The sequence below is a fragment of the Mytilus californianus genome, unplaced genomic scaffold (assembly GCF_021869535.1).
Source record: "Mytilus californianus isolate M0D057914Y unplaced genomic scaffold, xbMytCali1.0.p SCAF_13, whole genome shotgun sequence".
Taxonomy (NCBI): Eukaryota; Metazoa; Mollusca; class Bivalvia; order Mytilida; family Mytilidae; genus Mytilus; species Mytilus californianus.
Window position 1 is genome coordinate 37,809,402 of NW_026262615.1, and position 20,853 is coordinate 37,830,254.

A 20,853-nucleotide genomic window follows, 5' to 3' on the forward strand; every position below is an offset into this window, starting at 1 on the left:
CTACATGTATCTTGCCACAAAAAAAGCCCAAATACATGTATATAACATAATTGATGTTACGAAAACCACCGAACTACGTGCTTTTGACTTTGGACAGACACATAAATACACAGAATGTTGTGAATGTGTATAGGCCCTTTATTGGTCATATAGCTCTACACTCCTATCTATTTTATACATTCTTTGGCTTTCAAATATTTAGCATTGAGCGTTCCTAGTGAAAGTAAATCCAGAAAAGCGTTATAGATGCATGAAATTTATAAAGTGTTGTTTTGTGAGGGGATCTAAATGTAGGGATCGATGTTAATGCCTGTTTTATATGTGCAATAATATCATCCTTCTAACTTTAGTGAAACTCTGCAGTTGTTCAGTGACGGATCCAGGGGGAGGGTTCAGGGGGTTGGAACCCCCCTTTTTTTTGACGACCAATGCATTTGAATGGGGCATATAGTTGGAACCCCCCCCCCCCCCTTTTGCCCTGGGTTGGGAACCCCCCTTTTTAAAATGGCTGGATCCGCCCCTGTTGTTTCATGTATTTGATATGCAAATTATCACAAAACTAAAAGGATAAGATGGATGAATAAATAGTTGATCGTTTAACGTCCAGTGGCATATATTATAGATTCATTATTAGGGGAGTACAATAATTATGATATAATTATGAACATTGGCAATCATACCACAACTTCTTTTTTATAAGAACGTACATGTGTAGATTTTCGTCTTTTACTGTAAACGACAGTGTCCCCGGGAGTCAAAGCCGAAATCAAACTTGTGTAAATTTCTGAAACATACATTTCATTATTTAACCCAATGTAAAGCAAAACAAATGATACCGTTTTGAGCTATAAAACCAAGGCAACCCTTTATACTAGTCAAAAGTTGCTGGATCGTGATAGATGCACACGAAACTTCAATTAATTGTTTGTATTTTTCAATCTTTTATATCCGATAAAGATGAACACAAAATCTATCGGATAAAAACTACCAATTTTTCTATAAGATAAAATTTATCCTTATTGGAGTCAAATTTGTCATGTGGATTCATAAAGGACAAAAAAATGTCCTCAGTAACGGAACAAAAAATACCCCCATGGTAAAATAATCCGTCATTCTTTAATACAAAGTACTATTGTGAATTATTTTTTCGGATATTAATCTTTTAGACATACATAAAAAACGGTGTCCTTGATATGCAACCATGAACACAATGAAAAGTGAATCTGTGAAAGTGTTCCATTTCATTCCATTTAAATAAAGTCTTGTTATGATAATACAATATATTTAACTATTTTATCAAAAAATTTAAATAAAAAAGAATATCTTAAACTCGTAAACACAATTTCAAGTTTAAAAAGTTCCTCAATTTAAAATCCTTCTTAAGGAATACGGGATATATTTGCGTGATCTTATACTTGTTTAATTAAAAAAATGCCTTCAAATACATATGTTTATTTGTATTCAATTTTCCACAAAACATATTTAGCTTATTTTAAATGAAAATAAAGAACAGAGAATAAAAACACTGCATGTTGAAGAGAAAATACATGTTCGTGTTAAATTCGCCTCAGTTTAATTTGTTAATTCAAGTTTGACATCTAAAATCTTAATCCGCAATCCACATTTACCCGACAATCTTGTATATTGTATTTTCTCAATGGAATAACCTTACCTGCACGTGACCATCAGAAACGAAGACAAAAATTATATTTGTAATGGTATTTATCAAAACTTAAATGTTTGAATATTTAGTAGAATATGAATTTGCCAAATAAGCGAAGAATTATAATCTTGCATTGTTCAACATTGGAGAAATGACTCAAGTTGAACATTAATCATGTTAATACTGATTCAATATTTTATTATAGTCTTCACCACATACAAACATAAAATGAGAATCACAGAAATAAACATAAAACATTAAAACATTTGCATTGTATGTACCAATCTTAAAAAGAATAATGAGAGACTTTTAAGACACAATATATTTACTCATTTACATTTAAAATTTACAGTGTCCACCTGTACTATATGAAAATAAAACATTTTTTCTTTGAGAACTAGGAAATAAAATGCCGTTTCTTTTCAATGAAATATTGTTGATGTTTTTGGCAACTATAGCAGCAACATTGCCGTTATTAAATAAAAATATAAATTTTTCGCTATCTGATAATTAAAGGTTAAAATTTCATTAAAATGTTTAGCTTAATGTATCATAATTTGTCTTAAATCTACATATAATGGGCATTTTAAAATGACATGAAGTTCATCTTCAATAGTAGAGCTACAACACATGTCATCTCGTGGACTTCTTTTCTTTCATACTTTCCAGTTTCTATTTTTAGTGGAGCTACCCCACATCTAAATTTTGCAAAAGCACTGTTGTTTTTAATTGGCGGAATATTTTTTAACAAATAACAGTTGGCCAACAGTATATTTTTAAGCCCATTTCGCTCAGTTGAATAGAAATTCCAATTTTAACTGTTCTGTCGTAAAAATGTCATCATGTTATTGTTTGTACGTAGAACATGTATCATTATATTAAAATGTGTCAGTCCCAGCCAAGATTCACTGAATAACCACGAAATGTTTACAGATGATAAATAAATTTTACACAAAAATTCATGAATCTGTATGAACGTTATGTACGATGACGTTAATTAAGTGTTCACAAGAAAGTAAGTATGAATGTAAATTTTATTTAAAGTCGGAACATATATATACACTTTAACCGTGAGATAAAATATAAGCTTTGATGAGCTCTATAACTGACTATCATATAAAAACCGCAATGAATGAACGTTACCCGATTAGAGATGAACGTTTGACAAATGCACGTTATCTGATGTACACAGTTATACACGATTGACGAACGCACGATACACGGAACGATGAATGATGAGCGCACGATTGGTACACGCACGATACACGCACGCAACACGCACGATACACGATGAACGCACGGAATAATGGTCAGTTTGAATTTTAGAAGGTCTGTATATATAGCATTCAGAAAATTAGTTTATACTAAATAACATACAAACCTGCCAAAAAATTCTTCAAATAATTTAACAAAGAATGTCTTTTAAAAAATGAGTTATCTCCCTTTGTACAGAAATATGGTTTAACATAGTACTCTAACATTAGATATGGTCCAGAGTTATGATGGTCCATTACTCTGGACTAAATCATCAGACCGGAACAAAATTCGAACTTGATCTATTACTTGTCATGGTAAAACTATATACCAAATATCAAATCAATATCTTTAAGAACGAAGAAAAAAAGTGCGGAAAGCTGAATTGCTGGACTGACGGATGGACAGACGGACAGACAGACAGACGGACGGACGGAGTGCAAACCTAAAGTTCCCTTCGACTTCGTCGGTAGGGGACTAATAATTACAAGGGTTATAATAATAAGTTACACACAAGGTAGTTTCAAAAAATTAAATCCTCAACCCAAACATTTGTTGTTTTTTTTGTGTGCAAAATTTCACTTTTCACTATTGTGCATGAATATATTTTACAAAAGTAGTTTTGGCAACATAGTTTATTGTAAACCATGAAAAGAAAGAAATTCTAGCTGACCAATCACATTCAAGTATTTGTTGATACAAATATATTCAAATTAGAAATGAGTTATAATCAGATATTAAGTTATTTTTATTATTTTCAATAGTTTTTGTAAACATGGTGAACAGATGTGATGTGATCATAAAAACAGAATGATACCTGTATATTCATTAATTGAGCTGATTTGGATGAAAAATCAACTTAATCCAAATTGCAAATCCATAAATTGAACCACATATAAAAAAGAAGAAATGGTATGATTACCAATAAGACAACTCTCCACAAGAGACCAAATGACACAGAAATGAACAATTATAGGCACATGCATTGCATACTTAATATGGGGGAAGACTTACTGAAATGAGGAGAATGTGTGGATTATAATATGGGTATATCAGGTGGATGTCTCCATCACTCTCTATCCACCATGTAAACAATGAAAAAGATACATATTTATCAACATACCTGTACTTTATTAACTCCTAAAGCGTTATTGGCTATGTCTGTAAGAACCTGTGAAAAGCTCCCTCCATCAACATTTATTGCATGGCTTACACTATTTATGCACACTAATATAGTCAATTGTTCGGTCAGGTATAAACCACTTAATTGCATCATGGTTATATTAAGTTTATCTGAAATATCAAATAAAAAAATCACATGTATTTTTCAACAAATAGATAATGTACCTAACAACAAAGAAAAAGGGTCTTTTTAATAGTCTCTGTGATACATAAATGTCTGATCTGAATGCATCCAATGCAAATACTATACAATTGGTCCTTTGAGAAAATCTGCTGATCCTCACTATTATTTCTATTGCAAAATACCAAAATTGTGTCAGTCCTTTGCAAAATTTTAGAGGCCAAAACCTTCAAACCATTACTTTTCGAGGACCTCTGCATCAAATTTTAAAAACTTCCTTACAATGAACTTACAAATTTTGCTTTTTACGATGTGAAGGTAAGGATATATCGATATAATCACATGATAAAAGTCTTTGAAATTGTTAACACTGTTGCCAAGCCTTCTGAAACAATTATATGATTAATCGATATCTCCAATCTGCTTGACATTTTCACTAGATCAAACCTAATCAGGAATAAAAGTTTACATGATGTTTAAATTACAGGGAAGTTTTTAAGCAGTAAAAATTTCTTCATTGTACACATAGTAAAAGCTTATATATCACCGTTTAATAGGTTAATGAACAAATTTTTCGCTGTTTTGAAGACCCAATTTGGTGGCCTTGGGCTTTTTTCTGCTCTTTGGTCAGGTTGTTGTCACTTTGACACATTCCCCTTTCCCATTCTCAATTTTAAAATCAGCACCATGGGCATCATAAGGTAAAGTATTGAGGGTTACCTGAGCCATCTTTAAGGAAATGTCATGCATGGCTGAAAATATAATGTCTAAAACCAAACTTGAGGACTTTTCCATAAAAATTACTTTCAATGTGTGGTGAACCAAAACCTGATAATCATGGTAATTGTGTGGTAAGGAAATTTCCAGGTAGATGATGATTCGTAACCACATTTTATGTTTTAAGTTACAATCTTAAAATAGTCCTGAAGACACCTGACTCCCTATGTGCATGATGTGGTGAAAGTTATATGTACACCAAAAAAAAGTAATTACTTTTTCTTAATACGAGTGTTGTTGTCTATAATGTTGTTTAATAATATTATTGTAACTGATCCAGTGATTCTTTTGATTTAAACAAGATTAAAGGAGTCCGAGACTTGCATTACACACTTAAAAAAAATTTAAAATAACTGATGATTAGAGCATGAAATTGACATGTTGCAATATAATGTGGGTGTGTTTTCAAATTCTATGTTGATGCTATTGCTGTTTTACATGTCTTATGTCAAACTTAAACGATAAAATATGTTTTCTAAATTACATACATATATGTTGTTTCATGATTACAAAATGTTAAAGAAAAAAAAATGTGTTTTAAAAATCACTTCTCTTTTGACATATATAAATATATGACAAATGTTTATTATACATAAATTTCCAGAACATTATGTACTGTCACATTACTGTGGATTCCTTATTATTCATGGAATACCCATTTTCATTGATTTCATGGGTAAATCGTAATCCACAAATTAAATAAATGTTCAACAAAGTATTTTTTCCTATAGGTTTGTACCTAGATTTTCTGAAAAACCACGAAATCAATATCCACGAAAATACAATTTTTCCTCATTCCACCAAAAATAGGTCTCTTTCAAAATAAATCAATCCGCAGTACATGCAGTATTAACATCTAAAAATATTTTAAACTAAACTTTTTAATTTTTAACTCACTATCTTTTTAAATAAAATGCTTCGCTGAGCGCAGCTGGATACGACCACAGACTGGTCCAACCCTGAACAGTTGGGGCAAAAATGGACACAATATTCAAGCTTGATACACAGGTCTGAATTTGGATTGTAATTAAAAAATTTTATATTTGACATATTATAGGTTTCTGAATAAATGTAGTCAAAGAACTTGAAATTGGTTATATGAATTGAATTTACATTTAATAAAAGATTTCTTGCTGTTGTGCAATACACTTTGCTGTTGCGCAATACTTTGTAAATCTGTTGTCAGACTATAAACAAATAAAATTTATAAAATTTTAAAAGGAGCTTATATCAATAGATATAATCAATTCACCAAAGTTTCATAAGAATTGCTGAAAGCATTTTTGAGTTTATTGTCTGAAAACTGGAAAATCCCCCCTTTTTTCCCCATAACTCGGAAATGTAAAATCTAAAATTTATAAATTTCTAAAAGGAGCTTACATCAATATAGATATCAACAATTCATCAAAGTTTCATGAGAACTGCTGAAAGCATTTTTGAGTTATTGTCCGAAAACTGGAAAATCCCCCTTTTTTTTTATGAATAAAACCCTGTACTTACTTGGAAACGTAAAATCTAAAATTTATAAAAATCAAAAGGGAGCCCATGTCAATAGATATAAACAATTCACTACAATTTCTTGCAAGTTGGTGAAAGCATTCTTGAGTTATTGTCCGAAAACTGGAAAATCACCCTTTTTTTAACAATTTTTGTTTAAATGAATAAAACCCCATAACTCGGAAACAGAAAATCTAAAATTTATAAAAAATAAAAGGGAGCTCACGTCAATAGATATAAACAATTCACCAAAGTTTTATGCAAATTGGTTAAAATCTTTCTGAGTTAATGTCCGACATGTTGATTATGGACGAACAGACGGACAGATGGGTGGACGGACAATGGTACCGTTTACCATAATACGTCCCGTAAACGGGCGTATAAAAAGGCATCAAGATCATTAAATATTCTAAAATGAATGGACAAATATTTAATTAGGTAAGAAGGTCTACACCACACACATGTACTCTACAAATGCTCAGAGTCTGAAAAGACCATATATTTTGTGCTCGACCAGAAAAGTCGAGCACAGATTTTACTTGACAAGACTCGACATTAAATCTTGACAGTACTTAACTGTACTCACCTTTACTTAATGAGTCTGATTGAGTACTTAATAATCTTGGTATAGTCTGAATATGGGCTTGACTGGTCTCGACCTGTCTCAAGCAGTCTTGACCTTAAAATTTAGTCTTGACTGGTCTGAATCAGCCCATCTATCTCAATTATATATTGATCTTTCAAAATTCCAGGTTATTTGGTAGTTTGGTTCATTGCTGTCAAATTTAAGGGCTTAATTATAGGTAAAAAAAGCTAGTATTTTCAGTTGGACTAAATTCAGATAGTCACCTTTAAAAATGTTTATAACTTTTTCAAATCAACTTGGATTTTCATAAAACTCTACAGCTATTTCAACTATATATTGATTGATCTTACAAAACACCAGGTTATGTGGTAGTTTGGTTTCAGGGATGGGCACGATTACTGACAAATGTAATCGATTAATAATCGATTACTTGAGGGATTTTTGTGTATTCGATTAATAATCGATTACTCTGATTTTTGTATGTAATCGATTGCAATCGATTACTTTATCAAAAGTAATTGGATTACTTTTCGATTACTGTCAATTACATGCTATAAAATTACAAAAAAATAATAAAGTAAGTTAAACACAAACATTTTTTTATGTAAAGGGGAAGTTTATAACTTGATCAAAACTTCATTGAAAGCATTGTTTTCAAAGTTTAATTTGACAGTTTGTTTCTAGATAGAAGCTCTCACTGAGGATTTGAAATATTCAAAAATTCTTTAAAATCTGGTTATCTACATGAGTGAGATGTAATAAAGTTCTTGCAATGACACCACATGGCTTCAGTCACTTCTTTATAGTCTAGTTTATTTTCCATATGTCTCTATATATTTCAAGTTTTGCTGTCATAATGACTTAAGTTAGGTATTTTGTATTTATTAACTTTTAACTATATTTGATATAGTATATATTACAATTAAAATGTACAAAAAAGAAGAATAATTAACTAGTTCAGCTAATTTCAAAGATGTAAATTTATTATATTTTATATAATAACTAATACATGCATGAATTAATTATTTTGTTTGGATAATCTCCCTAATTACAGGTTATAAAACTGCCAATGGAGTACATTTCATAACCTGGGGAAATATAATGTCAATCTCCTCTTAATTAGACATAATTGAAATCAAAACATCTTATTAATTAGAAGTCCTTAATCATCTGATTAGTAAACACAGGAATTTGTTGGGATTTTTCTATACTCTATTCAAAATCATGATATTTAACAAGATTTATTTTAGTGTCAATATGGGATACATGTATCTATTTCTGAACAAGAATTTCAATGCAAATCAATTGGTACGTTGTGTACTTTCTGATTTTTATATCATAATATTATAACGAATCCACTGTGTATCTAGTTTAGCTAAAATTCCAAATCTTATTGAAAATTACACTTCAATGTCAAAGTAGTACAGAACTTTAACATAAGACTCATTTCTTATTTTTATCTATTTACTTATTTCAAAATAAAAGGTCTTTAAATAATTGACAAGCATTGAAGACAGTTAAGTCAATTGTTTAAAAAGCTGGATATACAGTAAAATTGGTAGGAGTTCTGGTTGATCATAATGCAGCTTGAGACAATAGATACAAATAAGGCATTTGATAAGCTCTGAAGTCTAAATACTTTCTATTTTATCTGTACTATAAAGTGATGAATGCATATATATTTTCATTTTTTTTCATCAAACTATTTCACTAAAAGTAATTGAAATGTAATCAAAAGTAATCGATGATTACATCCTAATTTTTGCTGTAATTGATTAAATTACGATTACATGTAATCGAAAATGTCTTCGATTACAGATTACTGTCGATTACTGGGAAACATATGTAATCAATTACAATCGATTACGATTACAGATTACGATTACCCCATCCCTGTTTGGTTTATTGCTGTCAAATTTAAGGATAAAATTCTAAAGGGAGTTTACATCAATAGATATTTATTTCACCAAAGTTTCATAAGAATTGCTGAAAGCATTTTTGAGTTATTGTCTGAAAACTGGATAATCCCCCCTTTTTTCATGAATAAAACCCCATAACTCAGAAAATTATATTCTAAAATTTATAAAATTCTAAAGGGAGCTTACATCAATAGATATCAACAATTCATCAAAGTTTAATGAGAACTGCTGAAATCATTTTTGAGTTATTGTCCGAAAACTGGAAAATTCCCCTTTTTTTATGAATAAAACCCGTAACTTGGAAACGTAAAATCTAAAAATCTATAAAAATAAACAAAGGGAGCTGACATGTCAATAGATATAAACAATTAACCAAAATTTCTTGCAAATTGGTGAAAGCATTCTTGAGTTATTGTCCGAAAACTGGAAAATCCCCCTTTTTTTAATGAATAAAACCCCTGGAAAATCCCCCTTTTTTTATGGAAAAAACCCCATAACTGGGAAACATAAAATCTAAAATTTTTAAAAACCAAAGGGAGCTCATGTCAATAGTTATAAACAATTCACCAAAGTTTTATGCAAATTGGTTAAAGCGTTTTTGAGTTAATGTCAGACATGTTGACGATGGATGGACAGACGGAGGGACAGGTGGACAACGGTATACCATAATACGTCCCGTAAAAGGGTGTATAAATACTGTGAATTCTTTATCTTAACTTATCAGGTACAAATTAATAGACCTTAAATTCTGTTTACTGAATATCAAGAATTGAAATAAACCTATATTTTAGATTTCAGCTATATATATATACAGTCAGGGGTACTACTTGTACAGGTAATTTTTATTTACTTGAAGAAGTAAATATTAATATACTTATATAAGTAAATTTATAGGATACTCATACAAGTGTATTTTATTTACTTGTATAGGTAAAAAAAAATTGGGCTTAGATATGTCCCTTAGATATTCAGATTTTTTAACCTATACAAGTAAAAAAGTCATCCTATCTTCTTTTCTTGAATTCTTAGAACTTCTTTGCTCTAATAGAATTTTTAATTCTCTGTCCTTTGCAGATGTCTTTACTAATCATTTAAGTGTAATTTCATGGAGAATGAAAATCTCATTTGTCTGTTATCTTCAGTACACTGCTCATTTACAAGCCCCCAAGAGGCAATTTTTGAAGGCCTTGTGCAAATACTTAAGATCTTTGCCAATCAGTTTCTTTGTTGAATTAATGAGATGAAACATTGAACTCTAATAAAAAATTATGAGCTAACCTGAGAAAAATTGTTAAAGGCATGTTTTTACATCTCAAAACTTGAGAATTTTTGTGGGATTGTAAAAAAAAATTACTTATACAAGTAAATTTTTTAGAAAATTAAGGGGAGATTATTCAAACTTTATAATTAACTTATAGAAGTATATTTTATTTACTTCTTCAAGTAAATAAAGATTACTTGTACAAGTAGTACCCTGACTGATATAATAACGTCAAAATAACCAAATTGCACTGAGTACCGAAATTGCATCCGTTATGACAAAATAGAAGGAAATCTTAAAGGTTTTCTTAGAGATTAAAACAATTCTATTCTTATAATTTAATTGCCATTGGGCGCGTCTTTCAACATAGTTATAAATATACTCAAAACGGCCACATCATAATATCAACAGATGAGGTCTCTTACTGCAAAAAGTACAATTTACGGAAAAATTGCGTGATTCATCATCTACAAAGTCTACTTTTAAAAATTAGAAATTAAGATATATGTCGCACTGTCTGAAATCAATTTAATACAAAACACTTAACAATATAAATAAGAAGATGTGGTATGAGTGCCAATGAGACAGCTACCCATCCAAGTCACAATGTGTAAAAAGTAAACAATTATAGGTCAAAATACGGCCTTCAACACAGCGCCTTGGCTCACACCAAACAGCAAGCTATAAAGGGCCTCAAAATGACTAGTGTAAAACAATTCAAACAGGAAAACCAACAGTCTAATCTATATAAAAAACAAGAAATGAGAAACACTTATCAACCACAAAAACAAACAAGTATGGACTATTATGTCAAATTGTTAAAAAAAGATGTGACGATATATATTATATAAAACATTACATCAGTTTTTCAATTGTTTAAGATGTGTTGCTAAGGCAAAATAAAAATATATGTGTGGTTACCAGATCAATCCTAAATTTAAACTCCGACCATAAAACATTTTTTTGCATTTCCGAAAAAAAAATGTTTAACGATCCCCTTTTGTGAAATGTGAACTTCAATAATTAAAGTCACAGGCTTCTGTCATCTAAATTTCCTTTAGAAGTATCCACTATCGCTAAAAATGCAAAAAAGTCTTAACATAATGCAACAAAATTAACTGGAAACGTAATGTAAACGTTTATTTTACAACCAAAGAGAACATGGCAAACTTCAGACTCAACGAAAACACATTTCTGTCCAGATATTGACAATAAAAAAATCAAAGCATCGTTGATGTTTAGATCCAGCCATATTCTTAGCGTCTCATAATTCTTTCTGACCATACTTTTTTCTAAATTTTTTCTCTTTCATTTCCAATCTTACTGTAAAATTTCTATGTTATAGTCCAAAGGTAGGGAATGGGGGTACCTTCATGACGAATAACGATAAAAAATCTTGCCAAATGACGTTAACGGTAATTTTGGTGCATGACGATAAAATGAACACTTTCTTTTAGACGGTAAAAGAATAGACTGATTTTGACAAATCACGTTAGATTTTTTCCAAAAATAACGATAACGATAATTATTTGAGACCTCTGCTGAATCACGATAAGGATATTTTGACGATCACGGTAAAATTTTAACCAATTTGACACTAACGGTAGCCGAAAATGACCGTTTGACGCCTGACGGTAAAGGGCATTACTACCCTCATACTGTAATGCATTTTCCAAGGGACCAATCTCATGTACTTAGAAAAGTTGCTAAAACAAAATTTAACATAAGTTGTTGCCAAATTCAACTACTATATAAATCATGTAAATTGTTCTTTTCAATATTTTACCAAAAACATGAAAAATCCAATATATGTTTTGCACAGGAAATTGATATCCCGTAACTTTGACTGAATGCATGCATGGTCCAAGGCTGTTGCAGTATGATCTATAAAAAAGAAAACCGAACAATACCATCAGCAGAAATCATCAAATACCAGATTCAGATCCAGGATTTCGAAAAAGAGGGGCCTGGGACCCCAAATAGGCAAGGTCTAGCGTGGAACATGTAAAAAGACTATAGATGCATTAACCTTATGTGTAGCTCCGAAAGGGGGACCCGGCATCCTGCCCCCCCCCCCCCCCCCCTAAATTCGACTGTGTGAACCAATATAAATACATACCCTTGACTCGGTCTGTTGAGTGTTGTTTTATGTCGCAATAATTGAACGATCTTTCCCTCAGAGATCTTTCCCAATGATTTGAAAATTTCCATGTTGTTTGACAAGTAAGATGAATAAACCGGATACGTACTAAAAATTATAAATTTGTAAACAAATTTTTCCGCGATAGGCTCCAGTAATTAATGGAAAATAACTCAGTCAATATTTTTTAAGGATTAGCTTTTAAAAAGCAATACGTGTCACGTGAGAAAAAAATTAACATGTTAGTCACTGTGGCAAATATTACATGCATATTCGGGCCGATAGCAAGACAAAAGAGTTCACGTAAATTCTGAGACTCAGGTAAATTTAAAAGGTTTCATTCGAGCTGGTTAATAAATCAAAGTACTGACATACTGTTTACTCGTATGAATCCAATATGATCCTATATCATCTGATATTTATAGTAAAGAAACAAAATCAAAGAAACAAGATGCTTTATAACAACAGAGACATATATGATTATGTTCTTGTTAACAGTTATATCAGAGACACATAATACTTGTATAATATGTCTCTGGTTATATAGTATTGACAACTAAAATGTTTATATTTTGATATGAAGCTGAGACATAATATAGTATAAAAGTCCCAGACTGAAGTTGTGAAAAATGATGCTTTTATATAATTATATCTTTTTGGTTAAGCTGTTGTTCATATTTAGAAAGCAAACAAGTTGCTCTACGTGCATGCTACTGAAAAAAAGCTTGAAAAATGTTGGATAGAGAATAGATGTAAAGTTATGATAAACACTTGCAATTAAATGCTTTTTTCATGTAAGATATACTAAATCATGTAACAATGCATAACTCCAAATAATGGCTCTATCATGACATATATATATAAACGAGATATGGATATCAATCAAAGTACTGAAGTACTGAACATCGGATGACCGCAAATTATGTTGGATGATGAATAAATGACAGGCGGTAATATGATACCTGCCAGACAGATATGTACACCTTACAATTATTCAATACACATGATATAAATGAAATATTCATTCGCAAACACAATTTTTCGGTACGTGTGCATAGATATAAATGATTTTTTTACTTATACATGTTATATGATATATTTCTCACGACAAAACATTTTCATATTATTTATGTTCTTAAAAAAATATTTTCATGAGTATTCATGGAAGAAATGAATTTATAACAAGCGATAAGGAATGTTATGTTGTATACTCGATTATATCCGCGTTTTTATACAAAATACGTTCGGTTATCAGTCAAAAGCGCAAGGGACGTGTGCAGAAATTTCTGCAGCAACATAACACCGGTATGACCCCTCAAGGTCGCATCCGATGTAAAAATGTATTTATGCAATTTAAACTGAATATCGACTAAAGTGTTATCTAGCTATTAATTGTTCAGTAAGAAATGAACTCGAGTCATATAGTATACAAACTGCTGTTTGATATTTCATTATTTAACAATATTATTCTTTATTTTTACTCACACTATGCCATGCGTATTTCTTAAGACGAACAGATATATAATTAATGCATGCAACTCTTAGTTTCATCTTTTCCTCGAAATGAACTACAACTAAATTGATATAAATAATTTCTGTCCAATTTTCAGACAATATAAGGCGTTATTGTTTTCTCTGATTAAGTTTTCAATCCAATTACCTAAATTACAGGATATCAGAAAATGTTATGTTTTTTTTTTTTTGCAGTGCATTATCAATTTTAGTGTGATATATACAGTCCGCCAAAAGTTAAGCACCACCTATTTTTATTGCATCGAAATTTTTTTCATTTTAAAAAAATCAGTTATTCCTCGAAAAAGGGAAAACATTCAAGTAGTAATTTTGCTAACATATACCATAAACAAACCATAACTTAAGTTTGGTCACTTATACAGGTTCTATAAATTTTGTGTTAGTAGAATTAGTGCAAATTACACAAATCAGAAACGGAATTTAAGTTTCACTGTGATTTTATTTTTTTACAACAATTAATCAGCCAATATCATTAAAATTCTCTACAAATAATCTTTGGTATGTTCGTCAAATTTAATGTCAATGTTTGAGTCAATAGGATGTGTAACCACCTCTCTTCCGGTACTGTTTCAGAACACGGCGTCTCAAACTCTGTACAAGCCTTCTGAACTTTAGTTGAGGAAATCTATTCCATTCATCAACAACTGCCACTCTTAAATCGCCAAGATTTTGCAAAGGTCGATCTCTGCGATTGAGATTTCTGCCTATGGCATCCCGGACATGTTCGATAGGGTTCATGTCTGGAGACAAGGAAGACCAAAAGATAGTGCCAATGCCTTCTTGCTCTTTGTACTCGGTTACAATCCTTGCCCTGTGTGGTTTAGCGTTGTTGTCTATGTACAAGGGTCTTGACGCAAGTGGGTGATTATCAAAATGAGGGACTACAATGTTTCTAAGCACCAAATCCCTGTATGTCTGTCCGTTCATGTTACCCTGCAGAATATGCATTCCCAGCTTACAATGGTATGGCAACCCCATACTGTAACACCACCAGCACCGAATGCAGTCGTTGGGCAAATGTTGTTTTGGTCATAGGCAGTTTTATTTTCCCGCCAAACTCGTATTCTGTCGTCTTCTGGTCGTAACAGAAACCGACACTCATCTGACCAATGAACTTTTTGCCAGCTTCTCATGGTCCAGCGTCGATGATCATTAGCCCATTGAAACCTGATTATACGGTGCCTGGCTGTTAGGGCAGGTCTCTTGACAACTCGGCGTGCTCTTAGGTTGCCTCTATGAAGTCGACGGACCAATGTTCGAACACTAACACGACCACATGGAGGCCTGTGGTGTCTAAGCTGCGGGGCAGGAGTAAATGGGTTGGCTTTAGCACGACGAATACGCAGTCTGTCATCACGATGGGTAGTTAAACGGGGTCTTCCGGACCTTGGTCTATCATTTACAGTTCCTGTGTCAACATGACGGTTGTAATAGTTTGACAATGACGGTGTGATTAACATTTAAATGGTTACCTATGCTCCTAGTGCTCCTACCAGCATTTGACATACCAATTGTTGCCAACGTTTAGCTACAGATAACTTACGCCTTGCCATATTACACAATGACTTGATGATTTGAAGGTCAAATTTCACCTGTTCGCGGGACAAAAGGAAGATGATTTAAAGGTATCGAAACAGTGTATTTGTAAAAGTGCAGATGACCTTTAATATAAAAAGTTGCTTGACGGGTTTATCGGAGTTCAATCTTTTTGTTCGTAATGAATTTTCTTAGTGTATGTTAAAGGCAATTCTTAACACCAAACGTTAATATTTTTTCGCAATAGTTAAAAAAATATTGCCAGTTATATTTAGGTGGTGCTTAACCTTTGGCGGACTGTATATGATCGGATTTGGCAATGTCCGATAATATTTACGAAGTTTACCGAATTTGAACCACAACCTTCACTAACATCAATCATCCTCATCACTATCACTGATCATTAACTTCATCAACTAAACACCTATAATGGTGTGACCACTGCATCTTATATCCGACCATGGCATATGATGTTGTGACCACTGCATATAATGTTTTGCCTACTGCATGCAATGCTGTCACGACTGCATATAATGCTGTGGCCACTGCATTATAATGTAACCACTACATATAATAATGACCATCAACATAAGGCAGTCATGGCCTTCCATAGGAACACACCCTTCGTGCAGACAATGCAACTATTTTGTATTGGTATTCTCAGACTAAAACATAATTGAAGAAAAACTACAAAAAGACCTATTAAAGACCTAACACATATACTGCAAAGGATCAAATAATGGAGAATGAACCTAGGCATCAGATAAAAAAAAAAAACTGTTACAACAAAAAATACTGCATTTTAAAACAGGAAAATCAAACTCAAAATGTAAAACTAAAATCAGGAAACAGGAAATTAACATATATAATTAAAAATCCAACAATTGATACTATGATTAAATTAGATGAACTTGCAACAGCCATATTGAGGCAATAATTATACAATGTAAGAATATCACAGGTGTTAAGCATTTAAAATCAGAAATTTAAAATGAAATAAATGACTATTATGTATAAAGATTTATACAAATTAAAGTAAAATAGAAAAAATCGATGAGAGTAGCAATTTTTTTCTGTATAAAAAACTAAAACCTTCACTTGAAGCAAATTTTTACTTATTGTTTAATGATTTTTCTATCAGGAATATTTTTTACAAAACTTCGTATAAGTGACCCATGGTCTTGAAATGAAAAATGGTCGTTACATTAGAATTCCTCAAGAACAAAGACTGTGCAAAACCTGCAAAGTCATCGAAGATGAATCTCATTTTATTCTGAATTACAAGGTAAACAAGAATATCAGAAATATCAGACAAAATCTATTTAATGATATAAAATAAGGCGATGAACATTTCATTCTTTTCCCTGATGAACAATTTTTTTTTTATATATTAAACCCCGCCTCCTTAAGATATGTTAGAATCATTGGCTTCTTTTTTAAAAGGTCATTAGAACTGAGGGCAGAGGTCTCATTGTAACATGGCTATTGAATATTGTAATATTGTAAATCTATCACTTAGGTTTTTTTTTTTGTATTCTGTTTTGTTGTATTTTGATTGTTGATTTTTTGTTTAAATTTGTACTGCCACAACATACTGTAAATGTTTAATGACAATAACATTGTTTTGATTTGAGTAAGCTAGATGATCTAAAGAGCCTGTGTTGATCACCTCTATATGCTCACCAGGATCTATATGCATTATTAACAATGACCACTCTTTAACATTTCTATGTATTACTGGTAAATTTTTAAGAATATGATTTCATTACTACAAATTACTTAAACCCTTTTACTAGATTCTTTTAAAGATACAAAGATTTGGTTTGAAAGATGGTCTGTACCTGTTGATAAGTAATCACTAACAGGTATCACTCGTGTAAAACTGATCGTGGTATCTGCAATTACCACGATCCCAGCATGGCGGAGGTATAAATAGTTAAAATCGAATTAAGCTGATTTCTCTGTGTAAACGTGTGGTTTTTTTTTATTAACAATGACCACTCTTTAACATTTCTATGTATTACTGGTAAATTTTTAAGTATAGGATTTCATTACTACAAATTACGTAAACCTTTTTACTAAATTCTTTTAAAGATACATGTGTACAAAGATTTGGTTTGAAAGATGGTCTGTACCTGTTGATAAGTAATCACTAACAGGTATCACTCGTGTAAAACTGATCGTGGTATCTGCAATTACCACGATCCCAGCATGGCGGAGGTATAAATAGTTAAAATCGAATTAAGCTGATTTCTTTTTTTTTTTTTTTTTTCTTTCTCTTTATTCAACACCTTTGTTAATAAGCAGCTTATCTCTATATTTGCTATACTATATAATTCTACTATATTTTCTACTTCATATTTGAAAATTCTTAATGTGTCTACCATTTTAGCCTTTTTATTAGAAACATAATGTGCTTTATAAACTGAAAAGAACATTAAGCTAAGCAGATGATTTAGTGCATAATATGCCTCATCATAAATTTTGTATCCTATTACAAGAGAATGGAGACTTATTACATATTCATCAATACAGACTTTTTGAAGTAAACCTTTCATTGATTTCCAAAATGTTTTATGATATGAACATGTAATGAAAAAATGATTATAGTTATCTAGTTTATTACAGTATGAACAAAAATTGTTTGTTGAAATTTTCCACTGGAAAAGCAGCTCCTCGTTTGGCAAAATATAATGCATTAATTTCCACCTGAACATTTTTATTTTATTATCTTTAAGATACTCAAAAGTAAATTTAATAGAGTCTTTGAATTCATTTTTTAGTCTTCCTATACTTAAGACTCTTTCCCATTTTAAAAAACCGGTTGGTATTTCTATTTTTACTAGACTTAGTACAATTTTGTATATGTCTTTATTATTGATAGTTAGTACATTATTATTATCTCTAAGTTTAATTTTAGTTCGGTTAATATGGACTTTAGTTTTGAATGATTCCTCTGTTTTTAATTTGTCTGTCCATTGTTTTGGTATGGATTTTTTTAGTTTTGATAGTTCAGAAATCCAATTGCTTTTATTTCTTAATTTTGAAATAACTATTTCTTCTGATATATTTCCCCTATTATCAATTATGTCATTTATATATAATATATCACTATCAATCCAATTATTAAAGAACAGACATTTAGCTTGAAATTTTATGGATCTATTGCCCCATATTACTTGTTTTCTGATATCTAAATGATTATCGATTTGATCATGATGATTGTTTTCATAATTGTTTACAGTTATCCATGTTTTTATCATCTCTTGATAGAAGATTGGTGTATCATTCCATATTTTTCTATCTAGAAGTTTTGTGCTATTTAGATTCATCTTGAAAATGAGCAGGTTTTTTCCAAATTTATTAAGGTGTAATTTTGATGATACAGACCAGTTTGCATTTCCTGATTGTAGTATTTTTAAAATCCATTTTAAATGTATTGATTTTATATAAGACTCCATATCAATCATTTTTAACCCCCCCTCAGAGAAATTTTTAATTATTATTGACCTTTTTATTTTATCTTTTCCTCCATTCCAAATGAATTTATATAAGATTTTATTTATATTTTGTAGATAATCTTTAGTTATGATACTGTTAGTAGCAATGTACGTTATATTTGGTAACAGAAGAGCTTTTACTATTAATATTTTTCCAAGTAGTGTTAACTTTCGTTTTGACCATCTTTCTACAAGTTTTGCTATTTTGTCTATCACCTTTTCCATATTTAATGCTTGACATTCTTTTCTGTCATACCCAAAATAGATACCGAGGCTTTTAATCGGTTTGTTTGTCCAGTTTATATTTTCATATTTATCTTTTGAACTTTTTAATCTCCCTAACCATACCCCTTCTGTTTTGTTTCTATTAAGTTTAAGTCCTGAAAAACTTCCAAATGTTTCAATTATGCTAAGAGCCAAACTTATTTCTTTTCTTGACTGTAGAAAGAGTGTTGTATCATCCGCTAATTGGCAAATTTTTAAATTACAAGATTTTCCTTCTAATTTTATTTTTATTCCTTTAAAATCTTTATTACTTCTTAGTCTTATTGCCATTAATTCTACTGTTATGACAAAAAGGAGAGCTGAAATCGGACACCCTTGTCGTATTCCACGATATATTTTGAAAGGACCTGAGACCCACCCATTATTTAAAATACATCCCTTTATGTCTTTATACATAGTTTCAACCCATCTAATAAAACTAGTTTTAAATCCAAACTTTTTTAGAGTTTCCGTCATAAATGTCCATTCTAACGAGTCAAAGGCTTTACTAAAATCCAAAAAAAGAATTGCTCCTTCTATATTAAATTACGCTGATTTCTCTGTGTAAACATGTCGTTTTTTTTTTATTAACCATGACTACTCTTTAACATTTCTATGTATTACAGGTAAATTTTTAAGTATAGGATTTCATTACTACAAATTACTTAAACCCTTTTACTAAATTCTTTTAGAGATACAAAGATTTGGTTTGAAAGATTGTCTGTACCTGTTGATAAGTAATCACTAAAAGGTATCACTGGTGTAAAACTGATCGTGGTATCTGCAATTACCACAATCTTAGCATGGCGGGGGTATAAATAATTAAAATCGAATTAAGCTGATTTCTCTGTGTTAACGTGTCGTTTGCAAAAATTACTCAGCCGCCAGGTTGATCTGTACGGTTTTGTTGTGTGTTTGTGTTCTGAATATCATATATGGCCTCGTTACCAAAATATGGAGCTGTTCTCTAAAGCTGTCTACTGACGTACACTGAACTACCGGTATTGGTAATGTGTTCCATTGCGGTATTGTAAACGGAAAGAATGAGTGCCTTTAGTTGTATATATGTGCATAATTTATTCTTAGATGCATGATGTTTTTATTAGTTGTTATTGGCTTTGAACTAGCTGTCAGTAACCGCGAGTACTCTCAGATCTGTACTTAGTGTATTTTTGTTGTTGGGATGTACAAGTACCCGGCCACGTCCACTCAGTGTTTTTGTTATATGTATTTCTATTTGTATCCATTTGATGAATTAAGTCTTTTTCAACTGATTTTTATAGTTCGTTCTTATGTTGTACTGTTACACCACTGTCCCAGGTTAGGGGGAGGGTTGGGATCCCGCTTACATGTTTAACCCCGCCACATTCTGTATGTATGTGCCTGTCCCAAGTCAGGAGCCTGTAATTCAGTGGTTGTCGTTTGTTGCTATGTTACATATTTGTTTTTCTTTCAATTTTTTGTACATTAATCAGGCCTTTAGTTTTCTCGTTTGAATTATTTTACATTTGTCATTTCGGGGCCTTTTATAGCTGCCTATGCTGTATGGGCTTTGCTCATTGTTGAAGGCCGTACGGTGACCTAAAGTTGTTAATTTTTGTATCATTTGGTCTCTTGTGA